A 19454-nucleotide genomic window follows, 5' to 3' on the forward strand; every position below is an offset into this window, starting at 1 on the left:
ACTTACCCCATACTGCATGTGTATGGTGAATGTGTTTGTTCTCCTTATGTATGGTATTTTTGATGTGGTTGAGGAAGGGAGTTGTAGTCACCTACTAATTGAGATCTACATGATACACCACTTCCTGCCATTGCCTGTTTAGCTTAGCATATATATATATATATATATATATATATATATATATATATATATATATATATATATATATATATATATATATATATATATATATATATATATATATATATATATATTATGTACATGCATGGATTTTATCTAGGTTCTAGGTACCAGGTATCAACTTCCTTGAATTGCTAGGATGAACATACCCTATTGCACTATCTCAATGGTAAGAGAGGGGAGATAAATTCTTAAGTCCAATCCTAAACCCTTAAACCATTTGTCCTAGAAAGGTAGGAAAAGTATCTGAGATGTTTTACCTTCCGAATGCATCAGATGATGTAATTCATGATTTTAACTGCTTAGACTGATTTGGTATGGATCGTTCTATGATGGGTTTTCATATTTTATCTTGAAGTTCTTTGGTGAATTTTCTATTAATTAATTCTAAAATTAAAAGATTTAATCAATGATTTAATTATTTTGGAAAAAATTAATATAATATTATGATATTTTTATGTTTTGATTTTAATTAATTAAATGGGAAATTAATTGACTAAAAGAATTAAATAAAAGAAATTAAAATTAATAACAATAAAAATAATAATAAAATAATAACTAAATAATAATAACAAAAATGATTAAAGAATTAAAAATAAAAGTCATAAGTCTACCTATGAGTAAGTACACCTCTTGAATGCACGTATGCCTACAACGTAGGAGTTAGCGCACCAATTAAGCACATGGTGTCTACAACCTTGTGACTCATCTTGAAGGTTAGAATAGGCTCGTGCTTAGTTGTCAATGCTTATCTTATCTTTTGGTTGTTTCTAGAGATATTCTAGGTGCTTCCTGAGAGGTCCTTATATTCAGACACTCCTAGAAGCTCGGGGAGCATTTTTGGGCGGATCCACGAGCGTTGGAGAAGGAAGGGGCTTACTTTGTAGATTCTGAGGAGAAGTGAATTAGCATCAGTGTCTAGGTAGACACTTGTGATTTTACATATGTTATTTTTGCTTCTTCCACTTCCTATTTTCATCATGTCTTCTGAATACTTTTTGAGAATTTAACATGTTGAATATTTTCATTGTATGCATTCTTTTCATGGATATTTAAAATTTTGATATAAGAAAACTGAACCATTCATAGATCTGAGTGATTTAATGGGCTAGGTTTAAATGATATGGGTTAATCCTTTCAAAGGGAATAGATGGTTAAAATAGGATATACTATATATCTTCATCCAAATAATTTTGTGCACAACATTCAGAATTATTCCTGAAATATATGGGTGTGTGTGTGTGTGTGTCTGTGTGTCTGTGTGTGTGTGTGTGTGGGTGAATGTACAAAGTTGGGTTGCAATTTCGCGAAAGTCAAATCCACGAAGTGAGACCTCTTAGAAATAGGTACCCAATTTTTAAAAATGGGTACTCATTTTTGCTCGGGTGTCTAACCCTAAATTTAAAAAATGGGCACCCGTTATTTTTAAAAATTGGGTACTCGTTTTTTATTTTCAAAAAATGGGTACCTGTTTCTCAAAAAATCAAAAATTTGAATTTTTGAGAAATGGTCACCCATTTAAAAATAAATAAAAAATGGGTACCCATTTTTAAAAAATTAGGTACCTATTTTTTAAAAGTAAAAAACAGGTACCTGTTTCTTAAAAATTTAATTTTTTAAGTTTTTGAGGGATTTTACATGCCACTTTTAGGTTTTCAAAATGAGTACCCATTTTTTGAAATTCAAATAACGGGTTCCCATTTCTTAGAACATGAGGCAAGATTTTTTTTCCCTGCCTCAAATTTTGGTTTGGGACAGGCTTGGTGAGACCAAGCCTATGCCTTGGCCTCTGAAGATTTGGTTAAGGCATTGAACTGACAAGTTCATGCCTTGCCATAATTTTTAGAGGGTCTTCCTGATCAAATTTTTTTGCAAAACAAAAACTCATTAGAGCTCTCACTATTCTTATTTTAGAAATATAAATTTTATAGAGTTATGATTTTATTTACTATTTTTTTTTTTAAATTTAATCAAAGGTGGTACCTAAATGTAAAATAGCAACATTCACTAAAACTTTAATAAATTTTTAATTTTATATATATTTTTAAATTAATTTATATGTCATCAATCTACATTCAATTCTTTTGAAGTTTTTAAAAAAAAAATTGAAAAAAGTGAAATTTTGATCAAATTATGGTGTCCGTACACGAGAGGTTTTAAAATTTTCCTTTATAGCCAATTAAAAATTAATAATAATAATAAAATATTAAATAAAAAATTCAAAAAAAATATTCGCATCAATATTTGATATGTCAGGTAACTCCATTTAAAAAGATTTGGAAAAATTCATTCATTTGTGTCAAATTATGGTGTTCGTACATGAGCGTGGTATGGTCTTGAAATAGGCATTTTGAAAAAGTAGTTTTTAAAGATCCATACCAAAAAAATAATCTATCATATGGGTATAAAAATAAATTAAATATTCAAAAAGAAGATTCCAGGCACTACAATTTTTATTTCTGAAGTTTTTTTATATTTAATCTCTAAATGGCTCAAATTTTTGCATCAATTGACAAAATATTTCAAAAAAATAAAAAACACCCACTTTTTGGCCAAAAGTGAGAACCAACTTCTTGCACTGACCCATGTTTGTATATATATGTATATGTATGTGTATGTGTATATATATATAGGTATATGTATATGAATATGTATATGTATATGTGTGTGTGTATATATATTTATGTATATGTATATGTATATGTATATTTATGTGTGTGTGTGTGTGTATATATATACACACACACATACATATACACACACACACACATATACATATACATATACATATACATATACATATACATATATATACATATACATATACATACACACACACACACACGCACACACACACACACACACACACACACACACACACACACACACACACACACACACACACATATATATACACACACATACATACATACATACATACATACATATAGCTTTGAAATTCTATCATATTGTCAATATTAAAATGGGCTATATTGTAAGTGATTTTCGAAATATGTTTATTAAAAAAAAATTAAAATCAAAGTGCGAGGGATGAATCCATGCCCTATGTCCCTGCAGGTCGCAGGTAGCTGCCATCATAGGTGATGTGATGACATGGGAATTTGTACTCGCTATTACTGCAAGCCCTGTGGCAACAGGGTACTATGCGAAAGTATATAATATTTTTAAAAATAAATTTGTGTTAATGTTATATGTGTTTAGTATTATTTCAAATTTATTATTATTAAGTTTTGACATTATTAAATATTAATAATTTTTAAATATTAATTGTTATATATTTTTAAATAATAATAATTATATATCTTTAAATATTAATTATTATATTTATTATAAATAAAAATTTATTAATAGTTTACTTCTTTCAATAATTAATCATTTTATAATATTTTAGTCTATTAATATAAATTTAATTTAATCTGATCTAAGACGAAGGATAGATAAATGAGGAAGAATTGTATTCATTCATATTGAATTTTCTATGTGTCCTATTAATACATGATAAGGGCTATTGTCTAAGTAACGTGTATATAATCTATTCTTGGGCACTTTAGAGAATTGATCAAAGAAGTTATGGGGGAGAAAATCTGATCTATCGAAACAAATCCATTGGTTACATGAATAATATTTCTCCACTTGATGTTTAACTCTGAAATGCAAAATTGAAAGCCCATGCTTAATTCAACTATGATATTTTTACAAACCAAAACATGTGCTCGCATCTTGTGTTTTCTCTATGCTTCCTGTTTTGGGTTTGGGTTGACTAGATTGTTGACCAATTATAGGACGTCTACTAGAGCCTCGAGAATTATGATTTGTGATGTCATGATGATGTTTTTTGATTTTGATTCTTTTAAACCCAACCATGGTTATGAGATGACATGCTCTATAGTGTGTGTGGTTTGCTGATTGATATTTTTTCCAGTCTTCTTGTGTAAGCTGTAATTTATGTAACCATTTATAACTTATCGATCAGTTGTATTTGGATTACTTTCTAGTAGCCTTGATGGGATTGAAGTGTTTACCTAATCTTGATGATGTCATGATGAGACATGTATGACTTGACCATTTTGGAAGTCTTTGAACAGTGTTATTATGAGATATTTTTTAGTTGCTCGATGAGAACAAATGGACATTGTGATTTGTCTTTGATGCTTTTCAGTTGCCCATAGAGAACTAATATGTTATTACGATCTTTGTGATGCCCTCTATTCACTTGTATAGGACTGAGGTAATTCTATGATTTTGTGATTTCATGAGCTTAAGGTAGGATGTCTACATGTAGTGTCAGGAAGTGGTTTGCAATGGGTGCTGAGGCCCTAAGTGGCTGCCAGGGTAACTCATTGTAAAATGTTTAATAACTAAAAATATTAGACTAAATATTGACTTAAATGAACCTAATAAGATAATTTTTTGTTCTCACCAAGGTAAGTCTAGCATGATCCATATGATGAAACTTTCTCACTTAGTAGAATCCTACACGTCTTATTGTGCCTTTGGGATTAGCTGTCGGTTATGTTGGAACCTCTAAGTTAGTGTGCTTTTAGGATTCTTAGACTTTGAGAGTATTTGTGCTAGTTGATTTGATATCCTATTTTGGAATTGAGACTATCTCCTCAATGTGATGGGACTGGACTATTTAGGTTCCACGTGGTCAGGTGGTAGTGCTTTTTAACTCTTACCATTTGAGATCCGTCTGAGACACCATGGCTGAAGCATTCTTTGCTAGAACTTATCTTCATTCTATTCTTGGATTATGATGGAGAATATGTATCCTTATATTGATGATTAGCATATGATAGATGATGTTATTTACTTATCTTATGCCTTATTTTGCATGATTAGATTTCTTATGCATATGTTGTAGCATGTTAGATTTCTTTCAGCATATGATGTAGTATGTTTTAAGAGTGACATTCGTACTATGACAATACTGATGATCTCTTTGATGACTTGGAATGTTACACATGGAGGGATGGCTAGGGCCTATGATGGTCTAACAATGCTATTTACGATTGGGAGGAACCGTGCACTTAACTAGTTGTGTTTATGGTGTATGGTTATACATTACGATGGATGTTTATATCTTTTATGATGATGTATCATGTATGAAATGTGGTTTCATTTAATTTATTGCTCTTGCATCATGGATTGGAATAGGATGATGTACTTTATTTTTACACATGTATATTCTTTTATGTCTTTCATATCCTATGACATGTATAGTGGATGATTGAGCATTCTGAAATGTAATATACTAAGGGACATTTAGAACCAAAGTATATTGTTTAAGAACGTTGGACTTTTCATTATTATTTCATGTGGATGTGGTATTAGATGGAATCAATATTAGTTAATTTAAATGTGATTCAAAGGATCCTTAAGGAATGTAACCTGTTATGTATGTTTATGCATACTTTTAATTGAATGGTGTTATTGCTTCCACTGCTATGTGTATGTTGTGAATGGTTTAACTTTCATGTTTCAAAAAAAAAAAAATGCTACCAAACTTAGTGAAACTTTAGGTTAATTCTTTTGGATCCCTTGGTGGGGCATTACATTTGGTATCAGAGCCCAAGATTTTACATTGGGAGCTTTGGGTATATTGGAACATTACTAGTTGTCAACTAGCTAAACAAAACAAGGACTTTGAACTATCATATGTCTTTCTTTCATACTAAAATGTGAAACTAGGTGAACTAAAATAGAATCTAAAACTATTACTTGCATATGTTTCACACTATAACACTTAGCTTTCAAAACTAAAAATTCTACTTAAACTTAAACATAGGCAAAACTAAAATTAAACTTAGTCTATTTGTAAAACAGGTGCCTTTTATGCTATATAGTAGCATGCATTATGGTTGTAATAGTATTTTGTATCTTGAATATTGTTGTAGGATGGTATCTGGGACAAGATCTTCTGTTAGAGGTCATGGTAGAGGCTATGGAAGAGATCGTGGATGTGGCAGAGCTATCAATGTCCATGAGTCTATCCGTAGAGGGCCTACTCAGGAAGAGAGCAGGGGAGAGCACATTAGTGAGCAGCAGGAAGAGAACCTTAGAGGGGACCAAGCTGAGTCTGAGGAGGTTAACTTGAGACAGATGATGAAGACCATTCTTGATCACCTACCTCCTATTCATGATCAACATAGAGCACATCAGTTAGAACATGAGCATAGATCTAGGTCTAGGAGCCCTCAGAGGGACCGACATAGATCCATTGTATCTACTTAGATGAAGGACCTTTTGAGATTCAAGGTCAAGCCCTTTAACTAGTAGGGTTTTGGATATGTGGCCATATAGTGGCTTATTGCCCTTGATACGATTTTTGCCATGTAGGACTTTGATAGTAATGTTAAAGTGAGATTTGCCATTACCAATCTAGAGAATTTTGGGGCCACTTGGTGGACAATAGAGGAAAAAAAAGTTGGGCATAAATATGAACAGTGTCATTTGGGAGCTATTCTTAGAGAGTTTTTGCAAGCAATTCCTACCAAAGGAATGGAAGCAACAAAGAGTAGATGAATTCCATAACCTCAAGTAGTGTTCTATGACTGTAAAAGAGTATGAGTGCAAATTCTATGAGCTCATGTCCTTTTTGGGATTTAGTAACAACTCAGCTCAGTTGACATAGCACTTCATTAGAGGTTTGAACAATTGTATGATTGGGGGTGTCAAGGTATTTGAGCCTAAAACCCTCAAGGATGTGGTACGATAAGCCATCCTTGTAGAACAAGTGTCCACCTTGGACAGGGAGGTTTTATGGGAGCACCTACAACATCAGGATCTAAGGGCAACCATAACTTAGGTGGAAACAAGAAGCCTCCTTTTCTTAAAGGGAAATAGTATCAGTAGCAGTTTCACCAAACACAATAGAAGAAGGGATCGTACCCTTAGGATCAAGGTGGTGGTAGAGGTTCTAATTCCAAGAACAACCACAATTCTTGGTTCAATAAACAAAATCAGCACACTCAGCTTGCTCAGAGTAGTCAGTCTTTTGTTAGTAGGGATAGTTGTTAGCAGTCAAATGCACCACCTATAGTGAGAGGATCTGGAAAAAGTACATGATGTTTTACATGTGGGCAGGTTGGACATTTTGCAACTCACTGTCCATAGCAAGCACCTCAGTATTCAGGCCCTAGGCCAATAACATCAGAGCCTACAGTTGCAGATGTAGGTAGAGCTCATAGAAAGTTTCCAGTGGTAGATCACCATCAGGTAGAGCATCAGGGAACAGTAGTTGAAACCACAGGAGCTATTTGAGGTACAAATCTTTCAGTTTTGTTTGATTCAGGCGCTATAGATTCTTTTATTTCTCCATCTCTAGTTGCTAAGTGTAAGCTGGATGTGGTAAAGTAAGATCCTATTTGGCAAGTGGAACTAACCTTGGGTATTAAGGTCTCCATAGATTTCATAGTTTATAAGTGTGGGCTTAGCGTAGGAGGATTTGATACTATAGTTGACCTTCAGGTTATACCTCTTGGTTCCTATGATGTGGTTTTAGGAATGGACTAGCTTGGTTATCATAGAGCCAGAATAGACTGCAAGAAGAAGATTATTATGTGTCACGATGACCAAGGAAAGGTTGTGATGATTGTTGGGATACCGAGATCTATATCTCTATAGATGATTTCTACAATGCAATTGAAGCAAAGTTTTTATAAGGGATGTCAAATATTTGTTGTTATAGTAAATGAGCTCGATGAGGAAGATCCTGTGGGAAAGACCTTACATCACTCAATTTTACAAGAGTGTGTAGATGTTTTTCCGAGTGAGATTCAGGGCATGCCCTGAAAAGGGACATCAATTTCAGCATTGACCTCATTCCAGGAGCGGAGCCTATCTCTAAAACTCCTTATCATATGACTATACAAGAATTGGGTGAGTTGCATTTTCAGCTCAGCTAGAGGAACTTTTGGCCAAAGGGAGCATTCGACCTAGTGCATCACCATGGGGAGCTCTAGTGCTCTTTGTGAAAAAGAAAGATGGTTCTTTACACCTTTGTATTGATTACAGATAGCTAAATAATGTGACAATAAATAATAGGTATCATGTACCAAGGATCGATGACTTATTTGATCAGATCAAGGGAGCTACTGTATTCTCCAAGATCGACCCTAAGTTAGGATACCATCAACTTCGCATAAAGGAAGCTAACATTCACAAGACTACCTTCCAAACTCACTATGGGCACTATGAGTTCACAGTGGTACCTTTTGGGCTAACTATTGCTCCATCAATTTTAATGAGTTTGATGAATGGGGTGTTTCGATCTTATCTTGATAGGTTTGTACTTGTGTTCCTTGATGATATATTGATATATTCTAAGTATCAGAAGGAGCATGAGAAGCACATGTGATTGGTTTTACAGTGCTTGAGAGACAATCAGCTTTATGCCAATGTGGCTAAGTGTGAATTCTTCAAATTAGAGATTCAACATTTAGGGCATGTCATATCAGGTGATGGTATTTCTGTAGACCCTGCAAAGATCCAGGCAATAGTAGATTGGCCTACACTGACTAATGTGTTAGAGATTCATAGTTTGATGGGTCTAGCTAGTTATTATCTTAGATTTGTCCAAAACTTCTCTAGGATAGCACATCCTATCACTTCCCTTCAGAGGAAAGGAAAGAATTTTTTATGGATGGAAAAATGTGAGGAAGCATTTCGAAAGCTCAAGGAGCTTTTGACCAGTGCACCAATCTTAGCAGTACCTGATCTAGAAGGTAATTTCATGGTATGTACGGATGCTTCTCTTGAGAGCATTGGAGGGGTTTTGATGCAGAATGGATGAGTGATTGCATATGGATCACGCAAGCTCAAGGATCACGAGCTAAATTATCCTACACATGATCTTGAGTTAGTAGCAATAGTTCATACTTTGATATGGTGGAGACATTTCTTGTTGGGGAACAGATTCAAACTACATAGCGATCATCATAGTCTTTAGTACATTTTCACTCTGCCTAATTTGAATGTTCGCCAGAGGTGATGGATGGAATTTCTATGTGAGTATGACTTCAAAGTAAAGTACATTGAAGGAAAGGATAATGTGGTGGCAAATGCTTTAATTCATAGGAGATATATGATATCATCTATGACTCTTAGTGTTGATTTGAGGAGTCAAATTCTTCAGGCACTTCCTACAGATTCTTGGTACCAGGAGGTGTGTAGATAAATAGATTCAGGGAGACCTTTGGAGGGTAAGTTTTTAGGATATGTCCTAGAGTCAAATGGTCTTTTGAGACATTTAGGAAGGATTTATGTGCCACTATTGGATGAGCTTTGCACCCTGATTCTAACAGAGGCACATCGTGCACCTTACTCGGCACATGTAGTTGTTAAGAAGATGCATGCTGATTTGCGACATTTATTCTATTGGTCTGGGATGAAGCATGACATTGCTGATTATGTGGCTAGGTGTCTTGAGTTTCAGAGAGTCAAGGCAAAACACAAGCATCTAGCAAGACTCTTGCAACCAAATCTCATTCCTTCATGGAAGTGGGACATCATCTCTATGGACTTCATAGTAGGATTACCTATGACTGCTCATTGTCATGATGCTATCATGGTCACCATTGATTGGTTGACTAAGGTGGTACATTTTTCACCAATTAGGTCTTCCTACATGAAAATTTTTGTTGTGAATGTCTTCATGCATTATATCATGAGACTACATGGTATTCCCTGAAAGATGATTTCAAATAGGGATCTTGTATTCACATTTGCATTCTAGACATCGCTACAGCATGAGCTTGGAGCATAATTGAATTTCAGTTTAGCATATCACCTAGAGATAGATGGTCAAACAAAGAGAATGAATGAGGTTTTGGAAGATATGTTAAGAATGTATGTGATGGATAGGAAGACAGATTGGGAGGACTATCTCTACCTAGTGGAGTTTGCTTACAACAATGGGTATCACAGTTCTATTTGCATGGCACCATTCCATGCTTTATATTGACATCCTTGTCATACACCCTTGAGTTGGGATAGCCTTAAGGATCACATCCTATTAGGTCCTGAGATGTTTCGCGATATGGAGCAATAAGTAGTGCATATCTGCAAGCACTTGACTATGGCACAGGATACACAGAAAAAGTATGCTAATGCACATAGGATAGAAAAGAAATTTTCTATTTGAGACAAGGTATTCATGAGAGTGCATTTGTGGAAGAGTTTGATCCGATACAGAAAGGGTTCAAAGCTAGCACCTCACTTTGTGGGACCATTCGAGATTCTTGAGAGGATTGGCCCATTTTCTTATCGCCTTGCTTTACCACCCAACCTAGCTCACATTCATGATGTTTTCCATGTTTCAATTCTTAGGCAGTATATCCATGATGTAGCACATGTTCTTGATTGGAATGCGTTGCAAGCAAAGGATGGCTAGCTAGCTTTGGAGTCAGTTTGTATTCTGGAGCAGCAGGAGTTGACCCTCAAGGGTCGAACCATAGAGCAGGTAAGGGTCCAATGGGACCCTATTGATAACTCTTCAGCTACATGGGAGGATGCAGCTAGATTAAGGGATTTATATCCCTACTTGTTTGTAGGCTTCCAGGAGTAAGCCTAATCCTAGGGGGGGTGGATGTAGTGCCTGCCTTAGTTTACATTTTTCTAGATACATTGTTGCTATCATTGCTAAACTTTGTTAGGCTAGTTTATGTTGTTGGTTAGTAGCATGTTTTAAGACTATCAGATATTGTGTTATAGATTCAATTGATATATGATGTGATTGTTTAGACTCTACAGTTCATATATGCATGATGATTATTACATTATTCTTAGTTATTGATGATGTTTAGGTAAATGGATTATTATATGTGTGTGATGATTTTATGGATACATACCCCATACTGCATGTGTATGGTGTGTGTGTTTATTCTCCTTATGTATGGAATTTCTAATGTGGTTAAGGAAGGGAGTCGTAGTCACCTACTAGTTGGGATCTACATGATGCAACACTTCCTGCCATTGCATGTTTAGGTTAGCGCGTGCGCACACACACACACACACACATATGCATGGATTTTATGCAGGTTGCATGTACTGGGTATCAAATTCTCTGAATTGCCAGGATGAGCGTACCCTATTGCACTATCTCAATGGTAAGAGAGGGGAGATAAATTCTCAAGTCTAATCCTAAACCCTTAAACCATTTTTCCTAGAAAGGTAGGAGAAGTACCTAAGATGTTTTACCTTCCGAATGCACCAGATGATGTAATTCATGATTTTAACCACTTAGACTGATTTTGTATGGATTTTTCTATGATGGGTTTTCATATTTTATCTTGGAGGTCTTTGGTGGATTTTCTATTAATTAAGTCTAAAATTAAAAGATTTAATTATTTTGGGAAAAATTAATATAATATTATGATATTTTGATGTTTTAATTTTAATTAATTAAATGGGAAATTAATTGAGTAAAAGAATTAAATAAAAGAAAACAAAATTAGTAATAATAAAAATAATAATAAAATAATAAATAAATAATAGTAACAAAAATAATTAAAGAATTAAAAATAAAAGTCATAACTCTACCTAGGAGTAAGTGCACCTCTCGAATGCACGTATGTCTACAATGTAGGAGTTAGCATACCAATTAAGGACATGGTGTCTACAACCTTGTGACTCTGCTTTAAGGTTGGAATAGGCTTGTGCTTAGTTGTCAACACTTAGCTTATCTTTTGGTTGTTTCTAGAGACATTCTAGGTGCTTTTTGAGAGGTCCTTATATTCAGGCACTCCTAGAAGCTCAGGGAGGGTTTTTGGGTGGATCTGTGAGTGTTGGAGAAGGAAGGGACTTGCTTTGTAGATTTTGAGGAGAAGTGAATTAGCATAAGAGTCTAGGTAAACACTTCTGATTTTGCATATGTTATTTTCGCTTCTTCCACTTCCTGTCTTCATCATGTCTTCTAAATACATTTTGAGAATTTTATGTGTTGAATATTTTGGTTGTATGCATTCTTGTCATGGATATTTAAAAGTTTGGTTTGAGGAAACTGCACCATGCATAGATTCAAATGATTTAATGGGCTAGGTTTAAATAATGTGGGTTAATCCTTTCAGAGGGAATAGATGGTTAAAATAGGATATACTGTATTTCTTCATCCGAATAATTTTTTGTACAACATTCAAAATTATGCCTGAAATATATATACATACATACATATATATATATATATATATGTATATATAGCTCTAAAATTCTATCATATTGTTGATTTTAAAATGGGTTATATTGTAAATGTTTATTTGTAAACATTTTTTAAAGAAAAAACTTTATTCTGAAATGTTTTTCAAAATACATTTATTAAAAAATGTTTTTAAAAAAAATTTAAAATCAAAGTGAGAGGGACGAACCCATGCCCAACGTACCTGCGGGTCATAGGTACTGCAATGAGAGGAGTACTCTATAGCTGCTATCGCCACAAGCCTTGCGGCAGTAGGGTACCGTGCACCAATATATGATTTGTTATTTTTTTTAAATTTGTGTTAATGATATATGTGTTTAGTAATATTTTGAATTTATTATTATTAAGTTTTGACATTATTATATAATAATAATTTTTAAATATTAATTATTATATTTATTATAAATAAAATTTTATTAATAGTTTAGTTCTTTTAATAATTAATCATTTTATAATATTTTAGTCTATTAATATAAATTTAATTTAATCTGATCTAAGAAGAAGGACAGATAAATGAGGAGGAATTGTATTCATTCATATTGAATTTTCTATGTGTCCTATTAATACATGATAAGGGCTATTGTCTAAGTAATGTGTATATAATCTATTCTTGGGAACTTTAGAGAATTGATCAAAGAAGATATGGGGGAGAAAATTTGATCTATCAAAACAAATACATGGGTTAGATGAAAAATATTTCTTCACTTGATGTTTAACTCTGAAATGGAAAATTGAAACCCCACACTTAATTCAACTATGAGATTTTTAAGAACCAAAACATGTGCTCGCATCTTGTGTTTTCTTTATGCTTCCTTTTTTGGGTTTGGGTTGATTAGATTGTTGACCAGTTATAGGATGTCTATCAAAGGCTTAGGGGTATCAAAGGCTTAGGGGTTATGATTTGTGATGTCATGATGATGTCTTTTGATTTTGATTCCTTTAAACCCAACCATGGTTATGAGATGGCATGCTCTACAGTGTGTGGTTTACTGATTGATATTGTTTCCAGTCTTCTTGTGTAAGCTATGATTTATGTAACCATTTATGAGTTATCGATCAGTTGTATTTGGATTACTTTACAGTTGCCTTGATGGGACTGAAGTGTTTACCTAATCTTGATGATGTCATGATGAGACATGTATGACTTGACCATTTTGGAAGTCTTTGAATAGTGTTATTATGAGATATTTTTTGGGTTGCTCGATGAGAACCGATGGACATTGTGATTTGTCTTTGATGCTTTTTAGTTGCTTGTAGAGAACTAATATGTTATTATGATCTTTATGATGTCCTCTAGTCACTTGTATAAGACTGAGGTAATTCTATAATTTTGTAATTTCATGAGCTTAGGTTAGGATGTCTACATGTAGTGTTGGGAAGTGGCTTGCAATGGGGATTGGGGCCCTAAGTGGCTACCAAGGTAACTCATTGTAAGTTTGATTAATAACTAAAAACATTAGACCAAATACTGACTTAAATGAACTTAATAAGATAATTGTTTGTTCTCGTCCATGCCTTGAGTGCTAGTACAAACTAGGATGGGAGTAGAGAGAATGCTTGGTTGTGACCTTGCATTCCATTGCCTTATCAGTATGAGAGGATACTAGTGGCCACATAGGGATCACTAGGGGGCCAAGGTCTATTGAGAGACTACTAGGGTAACTCTAGCATGATTTGTACGATGACAATTTCTAGCTCACATAGTAGAATCCTACATGTCTTGTTGTGCCTCTAGGATTAGATGCCAGTTATGTTGTAACCTTTGAGTTAGTGTACTTTCAGGATTCATGGACTTAGATTGTATTTGTGAAATTTGATATGATATCGTAGTTGGGACTTGAGACTATCTCCTCAGCATAGTGGGAGTGGACCATTTAGGTTCCACATGATCGGGTGGTAGTGCATTTTCACTCTTACCATTTGAGATCTGTCTGAGACACCGTGGTTGAAGCATTCTTTGTTGGCACTTATCTTCAATTTTTTCTTGGATTATGATGGAGAACACGTATCCTTATATTGATGATTAGCATATTATAGATGATGTTATTTACTTATCTTATGCCTTATTTTGCATGATTAGATTTCTTATGCATATGTTGTAGCATGTTAGATTTCTTTTTGCATATGATGTAGTATGGTTTAGGAGTGACATTCATACTATGACAATACTGATGATCTCTTCAGTGACTTGGAATGTTACACATGGAGGGATGGCTAGGGCCTACGATGATCTAACAATGCTATTTACAATTGGGAAGAACCGTGCACTTAGTTAGTTGTGTTTAGGGTGTATGGTTATACTTTACGATGGATGTTTATATATTTTATGATGATGTATCATGTATGAAATGTGGTTTAATTTAATTTATTTCTCTTGTATCATGGATTGGAATAGGATGATGTACTTTATTTTCACACATGTATAGTCTTTTATGTCTTTCATACCCTGTGACGTGTATAGTGGATGATCGAGCATTCTAAAATGTAATATACTAAGGGACATTTGGGACCAAAGTATATTGTTTAAGAATGTTGGAATTTTCATTATTATTTCATGTGGATGTGGTATTAGATGGAATCAATATTAGTCAATTTAAATGTGATTAAAGGGATCCTTAAGGAATGTAACTTGTTATGTATGATTATGTATACTTTCAGTTGAATGGTGGTACTACTTCTGCTACTATGTGTATGTTGTGAATGGTTTAACTTTCATGTTTCAAAAAATAATAATGCTACCAAACTTAGTTAAACTTTAGGTTGATTCTTTTGGATCCTTTGGTGGGGCGTTACAGGCAACCCAACATGTAATGTCATGCTCCTTGCACACTCCATTATAGTCATGTTCATGCATTCAACTACTCCATATTTTTGTGTAGTACTTGGAATTTTTTTTTACTAGTAATACCATTAGTGGAGCAATAATCTTCAAATTCATGAGTACAATACTCACCACCATTATTGGATCGGAGACATTATAATTTCATACCAGTCTCATTTTCAACCAAGCATTTCCATTTCTTAAAAGTTTGAAATACATCAGATTTTTGTATAGGGAAATAAACCCATACTTTTCTAGTTGCATCATCAATAAATGTAACATAATAATGTGAGCCACCAAGGCAAGATAGTTGAGCTGGTCACCACACATTTGTATGCACAAGCTCTAATGTCTCACTTTTATTTTGCTTCCCAATCTTCACAAAACTCACTCTCTTTTGTTTTCCATACACACAATTTTCACAAAAATCCATATCAACACATTTCAAAGCTGGTAAAACTTTCTTTGAATGAATTACTTTCATACCTCTCTCACTCATGTGCCCAAGTCCTTTTTCCCACATCATTGCATCAAAATCTATAGAAGATATTTGTTCTCCATGCTCAATTGCAACAACTATTCTTGAACATTCATTTTTCTCTAAAACAATTAAAGAAGAAGGAATAATATGACCTATACAAAGATATAAGATGCCTACTTTCACACTTTTTCCTACTACAAGGGAATGTTTTGAAACCTTCCAATTTTTATCATTATAAGTAACTACACAACCCTCATCACCAAGTTTCCCAATTGAAATTAAATCCCTACTCAGCCTTGGAACATGTCTTACCTCATGTAGTAGCCAATGATTACAATTCTGCAACTTAATCTCAACTTTTCCCTTTGCAACAAGTTGATAGGATTCATTATCCACCAAATAAACAAGCCCAAAATCCCCTTGGACATAATAAATGAAATAACCTCCATGAGGTGTAGCATGAAATGAAGCACTAGAATATAAAACCCATGAATCATCAACACTTTCTAAAGATAGAAGTAAAGCACCCTCTTCATATTTATTACTCGCCACATTTGCCTCCTTGTATCCATCTTGCTTTCCTCCTTCATTTTTATTTTGAGTCCAACAATCTTTCTTTCTATGCCCTAGTTTTTGATAGTACCAACAATAGTTTGGTCTTCTTGATTAAGACCTCTTCTCTTTTGACTTTCCTCTTTATTTCCCATGATTTTTGGAGTTACTTCCTCTCTCAGTCATTCTGCCTCAACTTTTTGCTTTGAAAGCACTTCCAGATGTAGATCTACTTAAGGATTTCCTATGAGTTTCCTCAATCAAAATAACATAGATCATATCATCATATTTTAGAGTATTAGATCCAAAAATAGAATTACTCACAACCATTACCAAGCCATTCCAACTTTCAGGAAAAGAACACAAAATCAAAAGAGCCCTAATTTCTTCATCAAAATTAATACCCACATAAGATAACTGACTAGTAATAACTATAATCAAACTCATTTAAATGATCTACAATAAATCTACCTTTTGCCATCTTCATATTAAATAAATTCTTCATGAGAAATACTTTGTTTGAAGCAGAGGGCTTTTCATACGATTTTGCTAGGCTTTCCATCAACTCTTCTCTCATCTTTTCTTTTGTAATATTAAATGCCACCGATGGTGCCAAGCATAATCAAATGCTTCCAAGTGCCTTTCTATCTAAAAGATCCTAGTCATTAGTTGTTAGACATCCTTGATTCTTGGTTTTCCCTTCCAATGACTTCCACAAATCCTTCTACTAAAGATAGTCCTCCATTTGTATCTTCCATAACTAAAGGTTCTACTCATTAAACTTGTCAACACTCAGCTTACTCTCATCTACCATTTCTCCCACTCAACCATGAGAATTTCTTATAGAGGATAACTATAAAACAACTTTGCTCTGATACCACTTGTTAGGATTTAAACCTCAAACAAAAATAACAATTGCATGCAAATATAAACAATATCAAAAACTAATAGATCACACAAAAAAGAACACAAGACACCACGATTTAATGTAGTTTACCCAATCCTTGGGCTACTTCCACTAAACAATAAGCCCAATATTATTACAATCTAGTGATTACAACTTGATTACAATATGTAATCCCTTATAGCTCAATAACCTGCAAGAAGCAATTTCACATCACACATTATGAGACAATCCCTATCCTTAAGTCATTTTATCCAAGTGTTTTTTTCTACTTTATGATTAAAATTAGTTACAAAATGTTGGCCATAAATTGGAAAATATAAATAATAGTCAATTGGTGAATATTAGCCATTAGTGAATAACAACCCAATTTTTTCTAGAGTGATTCCTTGAACCTGAAAGAATTTATGAATTATGTATACTACTTCCCTGATTAGTCACCACAAACTAACAAACCTCGTGTGAGGAAATGATCCCCCCCATAAGAGAGAAGAAGAAGAAGAGATACCAAGTAGGCCCCCTCTCAATGTATATGTACACCTATGGTAGATATTCCAAGATGTATGTAGAAAATATTTCATGAGCATAGAATAATATCCCTTCCCTTTGGAAGAAACAAAATCAAAGGTGTTTGAATTAAGCCTCCTCCATTTGTAGGAAGAAACCTCAAAATGTATGGAATCATTGAAACGTACACACTTGTCCCTATGTTAATACTAAAATGTGCCTCCTCCAAATCATGTGTATTATGCCACTCTATTCAAAAAGAAAAATTGAAGTCAATTGTTCATGAATGTACAAAATAAAAAAAAGACTCAATTATCTCCTCTAAAGAGATAGTGGCCTCCTCTAACTATTGCACCGAAGTATCCACCATCATGTCAACTTTGAAAGACTAATCAAGTAGAGAATGAAGATGAGTGTCAACATGCTCTCTCACAACAACCAGGGAAGGTTAATTTTTACCAAAGAGAAGATTAATGTCATTAGTAGTGTCTCCCAAATCCTCAATGTAGGACTCTTCAAACAAGCCTGTAATGTTTATAAAGAAGTTATCCCAATGAGCTACAATTGGAAGACAAGGAATGCCATGCTACACTCAATCACCTAAATCCATGATAGTGTGAATCCAAGTATAAATAGGAACAACAATAAATGCAATCTCTATAGGAGATACATGAACTACATATGGAGAAATAGATTCACCCCTACTTTGAAGTTTTGCACTATGGATAATCATATATGATAGAAAATTATCATAGGGAAAATTGTTTGCATCATAAGGTGGAACGAGACAATTGGCTACAAGATCATGTGGAATTGGAGGAATAATAGAATCTCCAGAATTCTCCAAAATAAGTGTGTTGCCTCCAATAATGAAAGTCATAAGAATCACTCCTACAATATCATGATTTTTGAATATGCAAGGGTATTGCCTCCAATATGTTTTGGGCTTAGGTACAAGACCATAAAGATTAATAAATTGATTAGCCCATCTACAATGTGTGATGATTCCTTTTTCCCAAAAGGCATAATTATCCAGAGTAAAATCTATTGCAGTAGGATGTATGTCATATCCCATGTTGAATTCTCAGATGAAACTATGAGAGCAACCAATCAATGCACACCCGAAAATTCAATGAAACCAAATAACCCCCCTCCCCCCGACCCCCAATTTATGATTTTGGCACCTTATATATGGTGTGTGTATAATAGCAACTTGACACTTTTGGGCAAAGGTGGACTTCTAATTTTGATGGATACAAAAACAAATATGAAGCTATATCAAACTCAACAAGCTAAGACACAAGGTATCTCAAGGATATAATTAATTACAAGTGCCAAAATAGGCCAAAAAATGACCAAATATTGAAATTGACATGTCCATTGATAATTTCTCCAAACTAATACTAGATCTCAAAAGTAGACAAAAAATAATGCACTTTCAAAAAACTAAATAAATGATAATGTGTCTGTATGAGCCCGAATGAAGCCTTTGAAGTTGTGAAAATTGGGATTTACAATTTTCAAAAAAAATTTGAGACAAAGATTACAAACAACCTACACCAATGTGTAGATCATGAAAATTCTACCCCAAAACAAAAAAAAAAGGCTCAAAAAAGGAGTCTTTATGAGTGAGATATTGTTGTTTGAAAATCAACTCTGTAATTATTCTACTTGAATCACCACCACTAAACCTTCAAAATTTGAATGACTTTAGATTTTATCTTAGAAGTTAGACTTGGATGGGAAAAGAGCCAGTTTAGGGGCTTTGGACCTTCTCAATTTGATGCCAACATTT

Source organism: Cupressus sempervirens, chromosome 6 (assembly GCF_028749045.1).
Source record: "Cupressus sempervirens isolate cs-2001-9-10 chromosome 6, ASM2874904v1, whole genome shotgun sequence".
Taxonomy (NCBI): Eukaryota; Viridiplantae; Streptophyta; class Pinopsida; order Cupressales; family Cupressaceae; genus Cupressus; species Cupressus sempervirens.